This window comes from Rhyacophila brunnea, unplaced genomic scaffold (assembly GCF_057557595.1).
Source record: "Rhyacophila brunnea isolate RB1 unplaced genomic scaffold, BYU_Rbru_1.0 scaffold_134, whole genome shotgun sequence".
Classification (NCBI taxonomy): domain Eukaryota; kingdom Metazoa; phylum Arthropoda; class Insecta; order Trichoptera; family Rhyacophilidae; genus Rhyacophila; species Rhyacophila brunnea.
The window spans coordinates 1-17,122 of record NW_028232790.1 but is presented as its reverse complement, the minus strand read 5'-3'; the positions used below and the strand labels follow the sequence as shown (position 1 = coordinate 17,122).

At 32.1% G+C, this 17,122-nt stretch overlaps 1 long non-coding RNA gene across 2 annotated transcripts; it reads left to right on the top strand.

The window, feature by feature from the left end:
• Positions 1-10,167: 10,167 nt before the first annotated feature.
• On the top strand, positions 10,168-17,108 carry LOC147076034 (uncharacterized). 2 transcript variants are annotated; one of them, XR_015069902.1, is made up of 5 exons: positions 10,168-10,902; positions 11,254-11,382; positions 12,184-12,268; positions 12,482-12,707; positions 16,544-17,108. It is a non-coding gene; the product is annotated as an uncharacterized LOC147076034 (long non-coding RNA). The 2 variants fall into 2 exon arrangements; XR_015069903.1 differs by having other exon boundaries at positions 12,184-12,360.
• The last annotated feature ends 14 nt before the right edge of the window (positions 17,109-17,122 follow it).

The following is a 17,122-nucleotide window of genomic DNA, read 5'->3' as shown; positions in this document are numbered from 1 at the left end:
TGCATGCATAGGTAAAAAGTAGGCTGTCTTTTATCTTCTTAGTCACGAAAAATGAATTTGTCGACATTAAATCTATGCACTAGTGACCGACTAATTCGAATTTCGAATTCAACTTCGAATTCAAGAGTCTCGTTAGTAAATACACATCAGACGCAGATTATTAATGAAAATAACATATCGACTGTGGAAAGGCAAAAGGATTTAACCCTCAGTTTTTGCAAAATAGGTTTTATTGAATAATAGCATGGCACACAACTAAATACACGTTCTTTCTAAAGGATGTAAGCTGGAAAATGCCAAATTATTATCAAATTTTAGCTTTTAATTTTTAAAAAAGTAGGACGTTTGAAATTTGCGTCCAGGAAAAAGGATTTATTCCACATCAATGACATTATTAGTCAATCACGTAATCTTTTACGGAATGGTAAAAGGCGTTATGCATCTTAAAGCCGCAAATGTATGAGAATCATGGTAATTTTACTAAACTCTGCCGGCCGACCGGGTAAGTTATGAACCAGAAAGAAGACTTGTGCCACTTACATTTCTCGCGCGCTCGTTTGACAGATAACAAGGATTTCGACAGTCTCTTCATAAAAAAGCATTAAAAATTTTAACATTCAATTAAAATGGCAACAGAACGATGCAAAATGATTCTCAAAATGTGTGGTGTTAATATGGACGCAGCAAATAATCCCGACAAGAACGGTAAGTGTTTAAAATTACATCTTGAAGTTTTTATCTCACACACGTGAAGAGTTATAGTAAATTCTATCTATATAGGTATGAAACGGCCTGTTAAAACTTATATTGTGTTTTAATTGTTGATTATCGATCTATTATTCATAATATCTGAGAAAAGTAATACAATATTTGCTATATTCACGTAAAACACCGCCATGCGGTTTATAGGTTATGCGACGTGTCAAAAACACTTCTCAATTGAAATTGTTTTCAATTCACTTTAATTTACGATTAATATCATTGTAATAGACTAATATTATTATTATGCACTGCTTTATGTTAATATATTATAGTTATAACATAAATCGAAAGTAAAATGTCGGTGTTTTTAATTTTTAGATGCTGAAGCTTTGCCTGACAGAGAACCACTTCTGGACATATCGAATGACTGTCAAGAGAATATTCCGCCTACAAATATTGGTAATTTGTGTTATTATTATAAATGACTAAGATTGAATTATATTTGAAGAATAAGAAGACCTTGAATCTATGTATTATAGAGCTAATATTATAATGATTGTCACCAGTCTTAATGTGTGTATTTTTTCACAGATCAAAATGAATGCTCGTATGTCGACTGTGACGACAGTCCCATGAACAATGTCTATGGAGACATCAATTCAATGGAATTCACTGATGCTGAAGGCTGTACAATCATGCCTTATTATCCGGATGGACCTTCAACGAGCCAAAGCATTATATTCTTACCTGCACCTGATACAACACTAAACGAAGGTATACTTTATAATAATTGATTACACTTTGTTTATAATTTATAATATGATTTTTGAAGTGAAGTCAAGTCAAAACGATCTACAGATAGCTAATATAATTTATTCAAATCGATACATTTTTGTATTTATAATAATTTCGCTGGATCTCATAACGTTTGGTGTTGTATGGCAGTGAAGAACTAGGGACCGATTTGAGTAGAAGGAGCTATGGAGAGGCCTTCATCCAGCAGTGGATCGATCCCGGCTGATTATGATGCATAATGTATTTTCTCATTTGTTACAGATCCAAATGCAGTAACGTCAATGGATATTGTAGGAAAGGACGGTTTGAAAAAACCTCAGAAGAAAAATGTTAGGAGATGCAGAAAAGAAAACAAATCAAAAGGCTTGTGTTACACAGGATATATCAACCAAAATATAATCGTGCCAGCTAAAGGAGTTAAAGCTGTGGCATGTCAAAACATGAAATGTTTTAATAAATGCTGCAGTAATTTCAACGAACAAGAACGTCAAGAAATATTTGATCAGTATTGGAACTTAGATAAAGCGCAACAACGTTTCTTTTTGATTATGTGTATAACACGTAATGAAGTCAAACGCAGGTATGTGGCAACTAACCTTAACGCTAAAGAACGTAAATCAACATTTAATTATTCTTTGCCCAAAACTGATAACATACGTTATCAAGTATGTCAACAATTCATTTTAAAAACATTAGATATTAGCCAAAAATTATTACAATACACTTATGCAAATAAGACGGGTATTGATACTCCTAAGGAAGACAAACGGGGCAAGAGGGTCCCAGTCAACAAAACTCCTACCGGTTTGTCATCACGAGTGGAGCATTTTATTAAAATGCTGCCTGCGGTGCCGTCTCATTATAATCGAATCAATACAGAAAAAAAATACCTGACGTCTGATTGTAAAAATCTGTCAAACATATACCGTCTATACAAAGCCCACGAAGAATCTGAAAGTCAGAGCGCAGTGAAGGAAAAAGTCTTCAGATGTATTTTTAGAGAGAAATTCAACATTGGCATTCATACGCCGAAGAAAGATAAATGCATGACTTGCGAAAAATTTAAAGGGCTGACTCCGGAAGATTACGATATACAATTTAAAAAACATTTAGAAGAGAAAGAGCTCACCAAACAAGCTTTTGATCGAGACCAAGCTCGAGGCAAAGAAGATGCATCATTTTTATGCACATCATTTGACCTTCAAAAGGTCCTCAACACCCCGCATGGTGAGAGCATGCTTTTATATTATTCAAGAAAGTATGCAATGTATAATTTAACCTTCTATGAAAGTATTACACGCAGAGGGCATTGTAATTTGTGGGGTGAAATTGACGGAAACCGGGGATCAAATGAAGTGTGCTCAATTGTATATAAATATTTACAAGATATTGACGACAATGGCACGAAAAAAAACTGTGGCACTCTATTGTGACAGCTGCCCAGGGCAAAACAAGAATAGGCAAGTCATGTCTATGTTGCATTACTTTATTAATTCAAGTAAATGTATACAAGAGATAACACTAAATTTCTTGTTGCCGGGCCATACATACATGCCAGTGGATTCGATGCATGCATGCATCGAATCCAATTACCGTAAAAAAATTATTTGGGCACCGTCAGAATGGCCTACCATTCTTACAAATGAATGTCCTTAATTTCAAATCTTTTAATAACTGGAAACCAACACAAGAGTATATGTTTCCTGCAAATGCCAAATCAAATGATGGTAAGAAAATAATGATCAGGGACATCCGTCGAGTTTCTTTGACGAAGGGGAATACCATTGGCATATATTATTCATTTCTCGAAACGCAAGAAAGAATTGATTTCGATGTGAAGACTAGAAGAAACTGCCGCAAAGCCCAATATCCTGTTCCAAGTCCTCTATATTCAAAACCCCTTTGCATAACTCCGGCAAAATTCAAGGATTTGATGGAATTATGCAAAAATTCTGTGATCCCAGATAGATACCATGCGGAGTACAGGGCCATGAGTATGGCGGAAGATGTTCCGGATATTTTATTAGAGACTGATGAAGAAGATAATTGCCCATCAACAGCGGATATAGAATAAAATATTTATAATATTAGGTTTATTTTACAATAGTTCTATTTTTTCTGAAAATATAGAATTGTAATTATTCTCTTGTAAATTACCAATTTTATTTAAAATGTTTCGTTTTTGTGTATTATTAAATTATGTTTATTCTAATTTTAAACCTCAATATTATTAAAAGGCACCATTTTACTTTTTAATCTTGTGCCATTTTATGTAGTAATAATTATTGTGTGTTATAGAATAATTAGCGGATATAGAATAAAATATTTATAATATAAGGTTTATTTTACAATAGTTCTATTTTTTCTGAAAATATAGAATTGTAATTATTCTCTTGTAAATTACCAATTTTATTTAAAATGTTTCGTTCTTGTGTATTATTAAATTATGTTTATTCTAATTTTAAACCTCAATATTATTAATAGGCTCCATTTTACTTTTTAATCTTGTGCCCTTTTATGTATTAAATTTAATTTAGTAATAATTATTGTGTTTTTTATTTTAAAATTTTAATGTCATTTAATAAAAAAAATCTTCTGAAAATTGTGTGAAATTTATTATTTTATTTTGATTAATTTATTCAAGTGTAGAAAATGAAAAAATATATAAATATTATAGTGAAACACTATAATATTGTTATTATAATGCAATACACGCCTAAGAATGTTATTTAAAATAAGTGAGGAAGAAGGTTGCTACCTGCATAAGTCATGTATTTTGTGAATAAACCATTTCAAATTGGTGAGGTAAAAGGCTTTAAGGCGAATTCTTCACTGAGCCTTTTTTAAAGAGGCACCTAGCGGAAAAATACGAAGCTTGCAATTTGAGACATTTTTTTGATAATTTACAATTTCAACTGTATTAATGAATAAATATGTATCTGAAAACATTAAAAATAAAAATATTTTTTATTTTAAGTCAAAGACAAACTTACAATTGTAAAAAATGTAATAAAATGTGAATTTGTTCTATCGGTCCGCACCCTATTATTACATATATTTTATGGTCATATTTATTAATAAAATTTAGTTTATTAAGTTTTCTAAGCATCACCTAAGCGATTTTTGACAAATTCATAGTTTTAGTATTTTTTATATCTATTTTAAAAAACATCGATTTTTATAAAAAATATAAATGTGTATAACTTGAAATCCTTTTTATTTATATTAATTTAAATATTTTATTTATATTTATAAAAATAATTCTCAAACTTCTATTACACCAGAAAACTTGCAACATATTTCACTATCTTTGATATTGGTGAGAAAAAGGGTTCTGTTGTATCTGGAACGAAGTGACTCCTAAAAAAAAATCTAATGAAATTGGTAGTTGTATTTACACACCATTAATTGAAAAAGAAATTCTAAATAATAAGAATGTGCATTTTTGGTCCGATAATTGTGCTGGACAGAATAATAATAAATATTTAGTTGCGTTGTATTTATTATTGGAAACAGAAAATATAAAGTCTATAACGCAAAAATATTTGACCACGGGTCACACCCAAAATCAGTGTATTGCGATGCACTCACTCATTGAAAAAGAAAAAAGAGAATGCTAAAAGTGCTCTAGTCTTCATACCAGCTCAATGGATACCCATTATAGCCATGGGTGAAAATAATGATGAACCTTATAGAGTTAATGCAATGGCAACTGATAATATATTTGACCTGAAATTGCTGTCCGACGTGCTGGGACAAAATTATGTTATAAGCACCGTAGGTACGAAGGTAACATGGCAAGCAATCAAAGTCATGCATTTGAAAAAAGAATCACCGTATAGTTTTTTCATTATTTCCAATTTTATTGATTCTTCATACGAGGAAATTAATATAATGTATCGCATGACGGGTCGTCCGGTTCACATGAATATGATAATTTTACAGAAAGCTTATAATGAGCCACCAGGAATAACCGTGCAGAAAAGGCAAGATCTTTTAACTATATGCAAAAGAATTGATACCGATGACGTACCACGATTTTTACAATAATTTGAAAGTCGCTAATAGTACTCAAGTGGCAAGAAATGACTTGGTTCACGAAGAGAGTGATGGAAATTACTCTGATTAATTCTAAATTATATAATAATTTTCATTAAGCCGCGTTGACACGGTCCAAGTACGATCCAAGTACACTTGGACAGAGTGCCATCCAAACGCATTTGTATGAGACAGCTTCATACAAATTACTCGGATGCGCACTTGGATGACGGCGTCCGATCCAAGTTCACTTGGATCGAGTGCCATCCAAGTGACAGCTTCATACTATTTATTCCTATCCAAGTGCACTCGTATGAGACATCTTCATACTAATTCCTATCCAAGCTACTTACACCGCGTCCTACTCAACCAAGTTAACTTGGATAGGAATAAACAGTATGAAGCTGTCACTTGGATGGCACTCGATCCAAGTCTACTTGTATCGTACTTGGACCGTGTCAACGTGGCTTTACATAATATGCAAGAATGTTGAAAAGGTAATCATAATCTTATACAATTATATATTTAAAAAATTCGGTAGGTATGTGATGGTTTACCTGTTCCAGTTATTTTATTTTGAAATAAAAATTTCAAATAACCATTTCGTTTATTATTTTACTTGATATGCATAATATATTGAAGAGATTTTATGTTGTTTCATATAAGTTTGTATTGTGTGCATGATGGGTTATTTCAAAATTTATCAAAATAGTCCAATTTTAGACTATGACATTTCAAAAAAACTACCAAAAATATGTGTTCTGTATAATTTTTCAATATAATAATAATTTCATACAAAAATACAAGACCTAATACACATTGAGCAAGAAAATCAGTTTGATACATACATTTTTAGATTTAGTTGAGGGGGTTTGAATCTTTGAATCCAATTATCTCAGAATGCTGTTTTTTGACTTGTCATACTTTAAAACTAGGGGTGCGACATAAAAAAAGGAAAAGGACCGTTCCACATCCACTGAGGTAACTGGGCAGTATTTGAATTTGGGTGCTATGTTAGCTATGCTATGTTATTTAGCACTTGTTTCTGGCAAAAGTTTCAGAATTTCACAAAGGTACAAAGCCTGTGTGGAATATTGTTCAAAATGTTTTTAAACCTTTCTCTAAGTTTACGCGGGAATACCTCTGGCAATGTGGAGTTCATTTAGCGGATTTTATTCATTAACTGAACAGATTCAGTCAATGGCAAACCTTGAGTTTCAAGCTTTTTAATACTCGCAGGTATGTGGGAAAAATGGTTGCTAATCACAGCCATGTTTTTTTTTAAATTGTAAAATTGTTAAATGCTTCGCGTATCGTGTCCAGTATAACCGTAATGTACCATTTTATCTTGTCGGACTAAGTCGTCAGCCGTGATAACCGCGGGTACCTTACACACGAATCCACCATGATTAAATTATAGAAAAATAACATCATAATAGACACCTGTTGTTGGTTCTTTGGGCGTCGTAACTGAAGAAATCTCAATTTTCGGTGTGTCCTCGCCAAAGCCGCTCTCTCTATCTCCTGCTTCCATGGCTGTCACTTGCATGACAACAGCGTTTACGCTTCCCGAGACACGTTTTTCAAAGCTGCCGGTCAAGTCGTTATCAACGCCATTATCGTTTTTTAGTTCCTCTTGTTTAACTCGAAGAATCCGTTCTTTTGGCGGTATCACCTTTGCAGGACCAGCTTTGTGTGCGCTCTCGCTCTGCGACTCCATTTGTTTCACGTATTTATTCAATTTATTAATCAAACAGCTTTAATATCACCAAACTAAAAACAAACTCTCGTTCGTATGCATACAAAAAGCAAATAAACAAACAAAAAACAAAACCATAGACAACATAAATCGTCCGATTTGTCTATGCTTCATATCTATGTTGCCATCTTTTCATAGTGAAATTATAGCACAGAGCCTCCATAATGATAGTATTTGGGGAAAACATATCGGTACCTAGAACGCGTTGTCATATTCTGTTGAAAATGTACCAGGTTTTTTGTTTCTCACGAAAAAAAATAACGGAGAATTTGAGAAACTCTGAGACCCCTTTTTATTTAGGTACCTCTTCCGACCAAAACACTTACCTTCCGAAGAATTCAGGAAATTTCATTTTTAACCAAAGTCAACGGATTTTTTTACGTTTTTCAAGCAAAGTGATATCGGCCAATCAGCTGGAGTCGCGATTCATACAAAAATGCTATATGGCCGCAGTACTGAATCTATACTCGGTGAGGTAAATCGCTCCAGTTTGCTATTGATATTTTGTCGTTTTCAATCGTATATAATGGATGGTTATGTGATAAGTGTTACGAATTCTCTTCCTGGAACCTCAAGGAACCCAGTTACAAGAAGTATGCAACGCAAAGAAAGGTAAACTCAATTTGACACTTCAATCCGTGTTACCGCGTAATTTTTGGTAAATAATCCATAGGCATCCCTGACTTTTTTCATTATGATTAGATACTTTAATTTTTCGTGTTATTTTCTGATCTATAAAAACATCCCTTACTCCATCCTGATTAAGTCTAGCATATGTGAAAACTCCCAAGCGTTTTTTGCCAAAAAAATCATCGATTTAGTTCTTTTTAAATAGGTACTTAATTAATTCCATACAATATGTTTTAAAAATTTGAAACGTATAATTAAATTAAATTTCAAATATTATTGGTATTTAATTTCATGAGAAAAGTAGTTAACATAAATTTATATTCTTTAAAATCACATGACGCACCACTGGAATTTGAGCACTATATTATTTTAGCAAAGTGAGTGTCAAAAACAACTATGTTCATAAAAGTGAGATTCACAATCCACTCTATTCGACAATGAGTTTCAAAACCCATTCTGCACAGTATTTAAACGAATATATTTTGTGTTATAAGTTATCTGCATACAAATTAAAAAGTTATATCACATTTAGTAGGTAACACATTTGAAGACAGTTACAAAAAAAGAATACATCTAATGCTTCATGTGACATGCACAATCGTTTTCCATGATTTACTCGAAACTTGAAAAACCTTCCAGATTGCTTTTTGAAACTCGATGATTCCTATTATCTAAATTTGTTTATTTATATGAAGTATGTAATGGAGTATAATATGTAGGTAGGCAGGTAGCAATTTCGTAATGTTATATATATATATTTTTGTATAAATATATGTGCAGGGGTTTTCTGATAATATTATGCAAATAGATACAAAAAAATATTGGTAATTAACTATATACTTAATCAAATTTTCAACATAGGTACCTGTATTTTGTGTCTAATAGGTTTATATAAACAAGTAATTTTATAAAAAGTAAGCTGAAGTACCCTGTTTCGCACAAGGTCGCTTCATGGATACATTTATCTTAGATATTTAAAAAAATAATAATAAGTAAATATCTTTTAAATATTAAAATATCTGTGTAATACAATATGGTAATATGAAAATAATTCTAGGAGTAAAGGTTAAACAAAAGAACCCTAAATTTAATTACAATCCAAAATATGCAAACGTTATTAATATTATTAAAATGTAGTAAAAAAATTCAAAATTGGACGGAACAAACAAACAACAAACTTTGTATTTTATATACTTAATACTAAAATAGAAACCTTCGCGGGTGTGCGCACAACAACTGACAAAAGTGTCATCGCAATCGGATGAATGGTATAGGAACGCATACGAATAGAAGAAGAAGATGGTTTTTCTAATTCAGAAACCATTGCGGGCGTGAGCGCAACACCTGATCAAAATTTCATTGCAATCGGATGAATGGTATAGGAACACATACGAATAGAAGAAGAAGATGGTTTTACTAATTCAGAAACCTTCGCGGGTGTTGGCACAACAACTGACGAAAGTTCTATTGCAATTGGATCAATGGTATAGGAACCATACGAATAAAAGAAAATAGAATGAAGAAGAACAAGAGAAGATGGTTTTTCTGATTCAGAAACCTTTGCGGGTATGCGCACAACAACTGACGAAAGTTTCATTGCAATCAGATGAATTGTATATGAACCATGCGAATGAAGGAGATAGAATTCAGAAGAAAACGATATTTTTTCTAATTCGGAACCCTTCGCAGGTGTACACACAATAACTCACGAAAGTTTCATCGCAATCGAATGAATGGTATAGGAACGCATACGGGACAGACATTCATTTTTATATATATGACCTTTTGTCAGTTACTATGCCTATAACCTTCGCGCAAGTGCAAGCAATAAGCTGACAAAGTTTTATCGCAATCGGATAAACGGTATGGCGACGCATAAAATACGAACAAACAAACATTGATTTTTATATATTAAGAAGATATGTCAAAATACACATGTGTATATGTCTATTAAAGTTATGTAGGTAATATAATAAAGTTTTTTTGGTTTGTAATTAACTGCAGGTAATTATTTTTTCACATATTTGTGTTGATTTGTTCAAAATATTGTGTTTTTTGTCTTGCTATTAAACATAAAATACTTCCATTTGCATTATTCTTTCGAATCCTAATTTGCCTTTGCCTAATACAGTTTTTATGTGTTCAATCTCTTTGGTTTTATACTTCAGAGACAAAATATGGCAGCACTGCATCTGTTGGCAGCACTGCTGCAACTCTGCAAGTATTCTTTCAAAAACAAAATAACAAACAGTTTGTTGCTGTTTGGTTTGAAGATGTTCGTCGTGGCCGTCCACTCCGATGGAATTGTGAGTGAATTGTAGCCCGCCATAATCGCCATGTTGTATTTTGAAGTACAGCAGATCGCTGCCGGTATTCTGAATTCCTTGGAGAATAAATTGTTCCCCGATTCCAAATGTAAGTTGCCAATATTTTAAATGCATTGCTTTTGTTTTTCGCAGTCTTTTTTTACTTATCTATGTAAACTGTGAAAGTGCTGCTAACGTTTAAATATTAGGGCTTGCGCAGACAGAGAGCGGTCGAAGTTCTGCGTTCAACCGACCGCTGACCGCTAGCGTTCAGGGACAGCAGACAGGTGGCGGTCAAAAATATGCGTTCCATTCGTATACAAACGTTGTTGCAAAATGTCGTTTGACAGCTCCTCTTCTGAAGACTAGTATTGATATTGTGGAGCTTACTGGCGTCTATATAATATAAAATAAAATACCGAAAATGAGTGGAAGAGCAAACCGTATCATGGAATTGGCATTAAAGTGAATCCCGGAGGATTAATAATTCTGAACGTTGTTGCAAAATGTCGTTTGACAGCTCCTCTTCTGAAGACGAAGTATTGATATTGTGGAGCTTACTGGCGTCTATATAATATAAAATAAAATACCGAAAATGAGTGGAAGAGCAAACCGTATCATGGAATTGGCATTAAAGTGAATCCCGGAGGATTAATAATTCTGATGGATCTGGTGAGTTAAATTGATATTACTAGTGTTTGACAATCAATGTCAAATTTACATTTAGAGGTTAACTTATTGAGGTTGGCAAAACATTAGTAATTATAAGTAGTAAATCAATAAGTTAACCTCAAAATGTAAATTTGACATTGATTGTCATCACGTGGCTTCATTTTCTATCTTTATTTCGTTTTTATCAAGTACTACCATGTAAGTTTTGTCAATAATAATATTCAAGTATACCTAGATTATTTTTAGGTAATTTTACCTACTTAATTAAATATCTGATAATCTTTATACCGTCTTACTATTCAAGTTATTGTATGTGTGAGTTTGTAGAGCAAGATTTATTAATTGTTGCAGAAGAGTTGTCTATCGCGAGTAATGGTGAGATAAGTTGCCTTGTCGTTTCAAACACAGTTCAAGAAATAAGCAGCGGTTGCCAACTACTTCTACCATAAGAAGGACTGACTGACTATTATACGCATCATGGTAAGCTATTTATCAAAATCCCTGTATGTTCAATTTCTTTCTTAGTTCTTTGTTGGATATTGTTATGTATAGAATTTTGTAATTGTGATTTTCGATGTCACAGTTACAAAATATAGTAAATGTGTAAGATAGAGAATATGAATATAGTAATAAAGAAGCTAACTTGACGCCTTGGCTGCCAGCCGTTCGCATGAGACGACGGTAAAACAGGGCGCAGGTAATTGTGTCACTTATCACTTTGACGCGTAATCTATCAACCTTAAAAGAATTTAAAACTACCGACTATAAAAAAGCCGATCGTATAATATATAAAGTGACTGGTAAAAGAATGAAAACTAAGAACAAAATTATTAAGTTAACCTGGGCGCCATAATTCCAGATTCGAATTCATTTTAGTGAGTAATATTATAAGGAGGAAATAAGAGACGATTGAATTTTAACAAATGTAGGTATAATACTTATGGAAATTGGATCTACATAAAATTTACAAACAAGTAATAAGTAATTTAAGAAATAAGTTAATATAATAGATGCCTAAATTTATTGAACGAACGATGACTGATAGTTCAATAATATTTCAACTAAATTAAGCGGTATTCTAAATTCTGACGATGGATGACTCCCAATTGTTTTATATTTTGCATACATATTTTTTATTTACTTACCTATTTTAATATAAATTAAATACTTGAAGATATATTGTTTTTCTTAGAAGGTAGGCTTTAAATAATCGCCTAGTATGGAGCCTTCGCCACTGATATCTTTTTATTTCATGGACTAATACTTTTAATTTTCTTTCAGTACTACCAACGACTTGTGAAGAACAAACAAAATGCGACAATAGAAGAAATAATTGAAGAAGACAATGTGCCAAAGAAGAGAACACGTAAGCGTATGCACAATGAAGGCAATTGGGCGAAAAATATATACAAGAAGGGATATAATGCCGGAAAGGAATATATTGGAGCTTCAGGGACGGTTGGCAATGCTAAAAAAGTTCAAGCCCCATGCGTATCATGTCGTTTTAAATGCCACCACATACCTGTAAAATACAATTCTATTACGTTTTCATACTGGTATATAATATTTTATATTTCAGTTTCAGAATGCAAAGGAAAATGGCAGAATCTGCAGTCTTACTTGTGCCGTAACATGAAGAAGCCTCCATCAGGGAGTGGGACGAGCAAGGCCAAGCAATATTATCTGCAAGACCTCACTCCCAGCCAAGCGTCTGAAGAGGCCATTAGGCCGCCACAGACGTACAGTTTTCGTAACAGGTTGAACATGCCAGTTAATACGTAATGGCGGCCATACAGTTATCTTTGGTACAAATTTTGGTTACAAATTATTAATTTAAGACGTTCACAACATAAATTAATATACCTAATTGTGAATGACAATGTCGGTAAATTTAAGTATATATTTTAATAATATCGCAACATAAATTAATATACCTAATTGTGAATGACAATGTCGGTAAATCTAAATAAAATTTAAGTATATATTTTAATAATATCATAGTAAGTAATTAATTATTATGATTGATACGTCATTAGTGTGTATTTTATGTCACTTTGTTTCTAGTAAAAACAATTATCATAATAAATTCAAAGTAAAATTATTCGTGTATCAATATCGTTCAAGTATACCATACTTAAAACTGATCTCTATAAACAATTGAATAAAACACCTGGTCTGGTTCCCTGCTCAACTACGTTGAGTAAAGGTCTTCGTCCGGTGCATGAAAATCACTTACTGGGCGGAGGTGTAATTAAGATAACTTTAAAGTGTAAATGACGATGAATGAAAGAGATAATTTTAGGACTGAATATAATATAAAAATACAGAATTCAAATGTTAATACATAAACACGAGCTCGCAGGTTATCGACGCTAAGTGAAGCGATTTGCCACGATTTGCCAGCGACACTTTTGGAAACTAACTCACGCATATGTAGAACTTTTATCTTACTCTATCGCGTGCCGTTTTAGTTCAGGCCTTCTTTGAAATATATATGATGTATTGTAATACCACTTAAATTTTTAGCACCTATGTTTTTTTAGCAATTATGCAATTGCAATTATGAAATTTTAATAACATATTTTCCAATTATATCTACATATTTTAGTTACCATTATTCATTTTTTAGCACCAAAAAATCCTAAGCCTAGTGATAAGTAAATGATGCTTAATAGAAATCTCATCATTATTTTATATTATGGCTAATGACGTTCTCCAATAGGTTTGTAGTTTTTTTTGCGTAAATTTGTTTTATATGTTTATGTGTTTTTTGTTTGATTAAAAATATTCGAATACTTACTTTTTTATAATATATTTTATAACATTATGATTATGTGATTTTTATTTGTGAATATGTATTTAAACTTTGTGTCTGCTGTTATAAAAAAAACAATAAATATGACTTTTTACAAAGAATATATTGGCTATTTCATTCCAAAATTAGATGTGAATTAATTATGGGGATGATAAATGTAAAAAAGAAATATAAGGGTATATAATAGGCATTTATTGACAAATAAGTTGCACAGAATTTTATGGAAACTAATATGAATCGCTTAACAATACATAAAATGTTTTAAATCACATATCTTATTTATAACTATTACATTTTTGGTTGAAATTTATACAGAGAATATCATGAAAACTAATGAATAGCTTAACAATACATATTAAGTGTTTGAAATCACATATTTTACATAACTGTTACATTTTTGGTTGAAATTTATACAGAATAGCGTATGAGTATACAATACATAAAGTGTTTTAAATCAGATATCTTATTTATAACTTACATTTTTGGTTGAAATTTATGCACAGAATATAATGAAAACTAATGAATAGCTTAACAATACATATTAAGTGTTTGAAATCACATATTTTACATAACTGTTACATTTTTGGTTGAAATTTATACAGAATAGCGTATGAGTATACAATACATAAAGTGTTTTAAATCAGATATCTTATTTATAACTTACATTTTTGGTTGAAATTTATACACAGAATATAATGAAAACTAATGAATAGCTTAACAATACATATTAAGTGTTTGAAATCACATATTTTACATAACTGTTACATTTTTGGTTGAAATTTATACAGAATAGCGTATGAGTATACAATACATAAAGTGTTTTAAATCAGATATCTTATTTATAACTTACATTTTTGGTTGAAATTTATACAGAATAGCGTATGAGTATCTTAACAATACATAAAGTGTTTTAAATCAGATATCTTATTTATAACTTACATTTTTGGTTGAAATTTATGCACAGAATATAATGAAAACTAATGAATAGCTTAACAATACATATTAAGTGTTTGAAATCACATATTTTACATAACTGTTACATTTTTGGTTGAAATTTATACAGAATAGCGTATGAGTATACAATACATAAAGTGTTTTAAATCAGATATCTTATTTATAACTTACATTTTTGGTTGAAATTTATACACAGAATATAATGAAAACTAATGAATAGCTTAACAATACATATTAAGTGTTTGAAATCACATATTTTACATAACTGTTACATTTTTGGTTGAAATTTATACAGAATAGCGTATGAGTATACAATACATAAAGTGTTTTAAATCAGATATCTTATTTATAACTTACATTTTTGGTTGAAATTTATACACAGAATATAATGAAAACTAATGAATAGCTTAACAATACATATTAAGTGTTTGAAATCACATATTTTACATAACTGTTACATTTTTGGTTGAAATTTATACAGAATAGCGTATGAGTATACAATACATAAAGTGTTTTAAATCAGATATCTTATTTATAACTTACATTTTTGGTTGAAATTTATACAGAATAGCGTATGAGTATCTTAACAATACATAAAGTGTTTTAAATCACATATCTTTTTTATAACTTATATTTTTGGTTGAAATTTATACACAGAATATTATGAAAACTAATGAATAGCTTAACAATACATAAGTGTTTGAAATCACATATTTTACATAACTGTTACATTTTTGGTTGAAATTGATGGAAAAGGTTTGACGAATAACAATTGTTTTAATATTTACTAGGTCCTTAACGGCCCTCGTGCACCATGTAGGTAAAAATGGAGGCTTTATCATATTTTCAGAGCATAATCCTGGAAATTCCTTAAAGCCGCGTTGACACGATCCAAGTTGACTTGGGCCGAGCACACTCGTACGAGACATCTTCATCCCAATTACTCCGATACAAGCTAGCTCGGATGAGTAGGACGCGGTCCGAGTAAATGAAGATGTCTCGTACGAGTGTGCTCGGCCCAAGTCAACTTGGATCGTGTCAACGCGGCTTTAAGGAATTTCCAGGATTATGCTCTGAAAATATGATAAAGCCTCCATTTTGACCTACATGGCGCACGAGGGCCGTTAAGTACCTAGTAAATATTAAAACAATTGTTATTCGTCAAACCTTTTCCGTCTTAAGATACCATAAAATCCCCATTTTGACCTACGTGGGGTGGCGTATGTGGGCCCTTAAAAAGTGTCATCGAGTCCGATCTCCACTGTTTCATAATATCTAGCCAGTGAAGTGCTCGGCTGTGGCTCGTTCGATGACACAGAGTGAGGGTCCATTGAGTTCCATAACTCAGGGTCACCGTCAGCTTCTAATTCACTCTCGAACCGAGCAAATAACGTCGCAATCTCCAGTTTTAGTGTAGTCTGTGAACGACGTGGAAATTTTTTAAATGTTTGAGCGTAACTCAAAAAAAACAGGTCCACGTCATCCATTTTTGGTTTTTTTTCATTTTTTTTTAACAGATACTCTAAAACTTTTTCTGTTGGGTCTCCACGCTTTGGTCTTTTCCTCTTTTTCTGTGAATTCTCGTTTTGTTGAACCTCCTGATCACTCTGTTCAACCTCCTGGACAGAGACTTCCAATGCCTCGAAAGGCTCTACATTGGAATCTTGAGTTTTTAGAATATTGCTATGCGTACTTCGTCTGTTATTGACATCATCTAAAAATCGCATTTGTTCTGACCATGGCCAATTTTTATATTTTTTGTACGCTTGGCCTGAAACAGTTTCGGTTGTTTTTTTATATTTGTTGTAATTATCTCGTAGACTTTTCCACTTGGAACTCCAATCATTACCTGTAAAAATAATTTTGTTTCAGATTCCTCGCTACAGGAGATACATATAAAACAATCGGTCATTCATATCATATTGGATTTACAACGATTGGTGTAATAGTAAAAGAAGTAAGTCAAGCGATTTGGAAAGTATTACAACCAATATATATGCCAAGACCCACGGAAACAACATGGAAGAAGTCTGAAGCTGGATTTAACGAAAAGTGGGGATTTCCAAATTGTATCGGAAGTATTGACGGAAAACATGTGTATATAAAATGCCCACCGAACACTGGATCACTACATTTTTGCTATAAACAAAAATTCTCCATCGTGTTGCTTGCCGTGGTAGACCCAGAGTATAAATTTATTATGATTGATGTTGGTAGCTATGGAAAAGATAGTGACAGCACAATTTTCCAAAGGTCTTCTTTTTACGACAAGCTTATTAACAATCAATGGGACATTCCTGGGCCAAAACCATTACCAGGTAGAATACAACCAGTGCCTCACGTTTTTATTGGAGATGGAGGTTTCAAATTGGAAACATTTTTGATGAGACCTTTTGGAACGGATATAGCTATTCGTGATGAAAGAGTAAAAAACTATAATCACAGACTTAG